Genomic DNA, 6,117 nt, shown 5'->3' on the forward strand with positions numbered 1-6,117 from the left:
CAATTTCTACAATCCATCATGGTGGCACATCCAAACTTTTCCTAGTATAATTAAGGAAAATGACCAAACAACAATCTGATGCAACATAGACCCAACCAAACCCCAGGGTTTAACCAACAGTCCTAAAACCATTTTAAGCTAAATCATCAAACAGTTTGGAGGACTTGTTGAAGGTGTACATGGTGAAAAACAACGCCTTGATCCAAAGTCAAGTGGCAACACTGAAAAATCTAGAAATCCAGATGGGTCAATTAGTTATTAAGCTTCGTAGTAGACCATAAGAAACATTGCCAAGTGATATAGAAAATCTGAGAAATTTGGATAAGGAACATTGCAAAGTGGTAGAGTTATGAAGTGGTAAGATTTTGTAACCTAAGAAGGTTATGGTTGAAGATGAGCCTAATGAAAAGGAGGAAAGTCAACCAACAGTTGAGGTTTCAACAATAGAAAAGTTGAATGCTAAAAATTTTGGTCTGGTAAACCCTAAACTAGTGCATTTTTAAAAGCTAACACCCTCTTCTATAGATTTACGTCCTTAGAATAAGCATAATTCAAAAAGTTATTAGATGTTTTAAAGCAGCTACATATCAACATTCAATTAGTAGAGGCTTTAGAACAAATACCCAATTACGTGAATTTTATGAAGGATATCTTGCCCAAAAAGAAACGATTGAGTGAGTATGAGACTGTTGCTTTGACAAAGGAGTGTAGTGTGTTTTTACAGAACAAGCTACCTCTAAAACTGAAGGATCCTGGAAGCTTTACAATACCATACAACATTGGTGAATGATATTGCAGTAAAGCTTTGTGTGGCTTAGGAGCAAACATCAACTTGATGCCCAAATCTATTTTCAAGCTGTTGGGAATAGGTGAAGAAAGACCCACTACTCTAACACTTCAACTAGTTGATCGATCATTAGCATATCCTAAAGGAAAGATCAAGGAAGACCCACTACTCTAACACTTCAACTAGTTGATCGATCATTAGCATATCCTAAAGGAAAGATCAAGGATGTTTTGGTAAGAGTCGATAAATTGATTTTTTGTATTGATTTCATTAGTTTGGAGCAGAGAAATAAATTTTGATCATCCTGGGGAAACTTTTCCTAGCCACGGGAAGAACGTTGATAGATGTGCAAAAAGGAGAACTCACCATGCAAGTTCAAGATGATAAGGTAACATTTAACATTCTGAAAGCAATGAAGTTTCCTGATTTGATGGAAGATTGTTCAATAATGAAGGAAGTAGAAACCTTAGTTTCTATGGGAAGCAATTCTAAAGAAGACTCATTGGAAAACACATTAGGGTTTGAACCATTCGAAGATGAAAAAGGTAATGAAGGTTTGGCTTTGATAGAAGTCAATTTGAGGAGTTAGATGCAACCATTGCAGTTCGAGCCACTACAGTTGGAAGTTTAGGAATTTTTACAATCCAAGTTATCAATTGAGTAACAGTCTAAACTCGAACTAAAGGTACTTCTGTCTCTAAACCTTAAAACCCTAAACCTTAAAACCTAAACCCTAAAAACTTAAACCCTAAACACTAAAACACTAAAACCCTAAACCCTAAACCCTCACTTAAAATATGTTTATCTCGATAATAGTTCTACTTTTCCTATGATTATTTTGGCAGAACTAATAGAACATCAAGAAGGGAAATTGATTGTTGTCTTAAAGAAATTTAAGAAGGCAATTGGTTGGACCATATCTAAAATACAAGGTATAAGCCCTTTGTTTTGTATGCATAAAATTATTTTATAGGAAGGTGAGAAAGGTAAGATTGATGGGCAAAGGACACTTAAACTTATCATGAAAGAGTGGTTCGAAAGGAGGTAATTAAGTGGTTATATGCAGGAATTATTTACCCTATCTCAGATAGTTCTTGGGTAAGCCCATTGTAATGTGTACCGAAGAAAGGTGAGATCACAATTGTTGAGAATGAATGAAATGAGTTAATCTTGACGAGAACTGTTATGGGTTGGAGAATTTTTATTGATTACAAAAAGCTGAACAAAGCCACTCATAGGGATCATTTTTCTTTACCTTTTATGGATCAAATGTTAGATCACCTAGTAGGTAAGAAAATTTATTACTTTTTGGATGGATATTTGGGATATAATGAAATAGTTATAGCCCTAGAAGACCAACATAAAACTACTCTTATCTGTCCAAATAGTACATTTGCTTTTAGGTGAATGCCTTTTGGCTTATGTAATGCACCTGCCACATTCCAGCGATGTATGATGGCAATTTTCACTGATATGGTTGAAAATTATGTTGAGGTTTTCATGGATGATTTCTCTATTTTTAGTAATACTTACGATATTTGTTTGAATCATTTGGCTCAGGTACTCAGGAGATGCGAGGAGACTAACTTTATCTTTAACTGGGAGAAATGCCATTTTATGGTTAAAGAGGGAAGTGTATTAGGGTATAAGATTTCCAAAAATGGAATTGAAATAGATAAAGTAAAGGTGGACGTAATTGAAAGATTACCACCTCTAGTTAGTGTGAATGGAGTTAAAAGCTTTTTAGGCCATGTTGGTTTTTATCGCAGATTTATAAAGGATATTTCAAAAATTTCCAAACCCTTATGTATGGTTTTAGAAAAAGATGTTGCTTTTTTTTATAACAAAGCATGTTTAGATGCTTTTGAAATATTGAAAAACTAGTTAATTTTAGCCTCAATAATTATCACACCTAATTGGAATGCTCCTTTTGAGCTAATGTGTGATGCAAGTGATTTTCTTGTTGGATTTGTGATAGGTTAAAGGAGAAATAAAGTCTTTCTATAACACCCCAAACCCGGCCTAGACATTAGGGCCGTATCTGTGATGTCACATAAAAGTGAGTTTTGTAAATCATAGTTTTAATTAAAAAGCTTGTTTGTGTTAAAACCTTGTTTGTGGTTGTTTGCAAAAAAAACTATCTTGATTAATCCAATTGCCAAATTACAAGTTCGTTAGTAAAACATGTTTCGTACTAGGTTGTTATTATACTTTAAAACCTTGTCGTTGCGGAAGCTTTTGAATCAGGTTACGTAGCATGATAGTTGGAAATCATTTACTTTTTGAAAACCCGCATCCTACGGCTAACAGGTATAAATCAAGTTAATAAAATCCCCAAATAAATATAAAACTTAAAACGACCCTATTACATAAAATACCCCAGATAAATCTACTTTTACTAAAGTCAAAACAGAATTACAAAAAGTGCTGTGCCCGTCTCCGAGTCCCTCTCACCACCGACCCGCTTAAGGATTACCAGCACAGTTAAGCAGAATAGGTGAGTTATGAAACTCAGTGTGTAATCCCTAATAATACACAGTCAAACATACAGTGCTGAACAGTCTGGGCTTAAGCCCATATCAGTAGCAATATCAATGTAGGCCTTAGCCCATTACAGTAGCAATAACAGTGTGGGCCTTAGCCCAATTCAGTACCATATCAGAAATGCATAAAAGAGATCCTACCCAACCATCCTCTACACTCCACTCCATCCAGCCCTACACTCCATGTGGGGAATAAATCGACCCACCCATCCCTACACTCCAGAATAAAGTACCGATTTTGGCACTAACAGTATTTGTAGCAGAGCTGCCAATATCAAGCTTATAGCCTTTCAGTACACTTCCTCCAATAATATATATCTCACCTCATGCAATGTAACATAATATAAGTGTACATACGATAAAAATGACATGCTCAGACAGACATACAACACATAGGGGTATTTTCGCCATTTACCTCATAGGGGTAAAATAGTCATTTCATTAATTAGGGTTTAGGTATACTTACTGACCCAATGGTAGGTCCACATTCATCTCGTGTGACTCGTGCAACCTTAACAGTTAAACAGCAAAAATGGGCCCAAGCCCATAATACGGCCCATGTGGGTCCACACGCTCGTGTGGCCCAAATAAGCCTAAATAATGGCCTTGGCCGTGCAAACAACACAACTGGCCCAACAGTTCCCACATTTCCGTGTGGTTTGCTCGTACGGGACCCACACGCGGCCAATCTCGGCCCAAGGTGGCCCAAACTGACCTATGCTCACGAGATCGCTCGTAGGGGTCTCTATAGTCACATGCTCGTGTTTATACGCTTAGATGACCACACGAACGTGCGTTCGCTCGCGTGGCATTGATGATTATTGTTTTTCAGCTTTTACCGTATAATGATTGAGACAATGTGATTACACACCTTTTTGCGATAAGTAAGCAAATCTCTACAAATCCAACCTAGACCCAAATATGACCCAGTGTTAGTCCGCAAATTGATAGGGTCCTCATATAACACTTAAATCCCCAATTGAACTATCTAGTTACCTTGACTAAACAAGCAGGGTTTACTCCTCCTTTAAGCTATCGATCACCCACTCCTTGTCAAGGATCTGCATTAGAACTTGACCTTGTTATGCATCACCCTAAAAATGAACCACTTAAACCAAGTGAACCACTTATCGAAAATAGAACCACGAATGGAGGGAAGCAATCGGCTTACAGTCTCCCCCAAAAGAACGTCAACACAAAAGGCAACACAATCGCAGATGCTTCCCTGACAACTGTCGGCCAGAAGAGAAAGTGTTAGAAAGAGACTTATAGGTTCGACAGAATAGGAAAGGGGTGAACAAAACAAAGTTAAGATATCAACACTTACCACCAGCTCAGCAGAAAAGACACAAGAAGAATTCGACACACAAAGGAGTAAGTGCAAAATCAATATTCCGTGTACTTGAGAGGCGACGGAAGAAGAGGAAGAAGAACCGACTACCCCGATTAAACTAAAAAAGTTTAGAGGCTATGAAGGTACCAGATAATCAGCCAAACAGGGCAGCCACTAGAGACAGGATGTGAGGGAGAAGAAAGAAAATGCAAACTACGAGTACCGAAAAATATTCTCACAATGCAACTCGCTTTTCTGAAATAAATGAAAGAAACCATAATACGCAAAAATTTGAAAAGAGGAAAAAATAAAGAATGTTACCAAAAGAACAAAAGCTAACAAAATGAGCAACCAAAAACACTCAGTTTCGGCAACCCCCTAGCCAAAACCGAACTAGCGACAAGGGGACTCCCACATTCGGTCACTACTACCACACTTCCCCAACTTCCCTTAATTTTCCCCTTGAATCTCTCCCATATCACCCCAACCAAACACAATCCCAATCCCCTTCAAATCTCCTATATTTTCTCCCTCAACACTCCCAAAATCTCTCCACCCTTTCCTAACTCAGACTTTTACTGAAACACAACCTCTTGCCGCCCAACACAGCAAAAATATTAACCTTCTTGCGCATACAAGTACTCGAACCCAGGTCTCCTTGTAGAAGTGATCACGCCTCTATCCCCTTGGCGAATAAGCTTTTTATGACACAACCCTACCACATTTATTTAAGAAGCTCATCAATAGCCGGCAGGGTTTACTCAAGCAAAAGTTTAAAATTTATACAAGCCAAGGCTTGAACTCAGGACCTCTACAACACTCCTCAAGACACTTAACCACTGAAACAAGCATGTATTTATAACACACAATATACAAAATTAAATACCCAAATTTTGGGCCGTTACACTTTCATCCTATCTACTATGCAAGCAGAACTTTGATAGGATCCCAAATCAATTATATAGTAACTGAAAAAGAACTCTTTGCTATAGATAATGCTTTTCACAATTTCCGTTCATTTCTTATAGGTACCAAAGTTACAGTATTTACTCACCATGCTGCCATTAAGTAGTTACTCACAAAGAAAGATGCTAAATTGAGGCTAATTTGTTGCATACTGTTACTCCAAGAATTTGACCTTGAGATCCAAGATAGAAAAGGTGTTGAAAATCAAGTAGCCAATCATCTCTCGAGGTTGGAACAAAATGAGGTAACTTCTTCACTTGTTCCAATTAATGAGAATTTTCCTAATGAGCATATCTTTGAGGCAAGACAAATCTATGAAACACCTTGGTTTGCTGATTTTTCCAATTCTTAGCATGTGGAATAATTCCTCGAGAAATGACGTACCAAAAAAAGAAAAAATTCCTTCATGATAGTCGACACTATTTCTAGGAGGACCCATTTTTTTTAAACAATATGCAGATAACATAATAAGGAAATGCATAGCTGGG

Source organism: Gossypium hirsutum, chromosome A06 (assembly GCF_007990345.1).
Source record: "Gossypium hirsutum isolate 1008001.06 chromosome A06, Gossypium_hirsutum_v2.1, whole genome shotgun sequence".
NCBI lineage: Eukaryota > Viridiplantae > Streptophyta > Magnoliopsida > Malvales > Malvaceae > Gossypium > Gossypium hirsutum.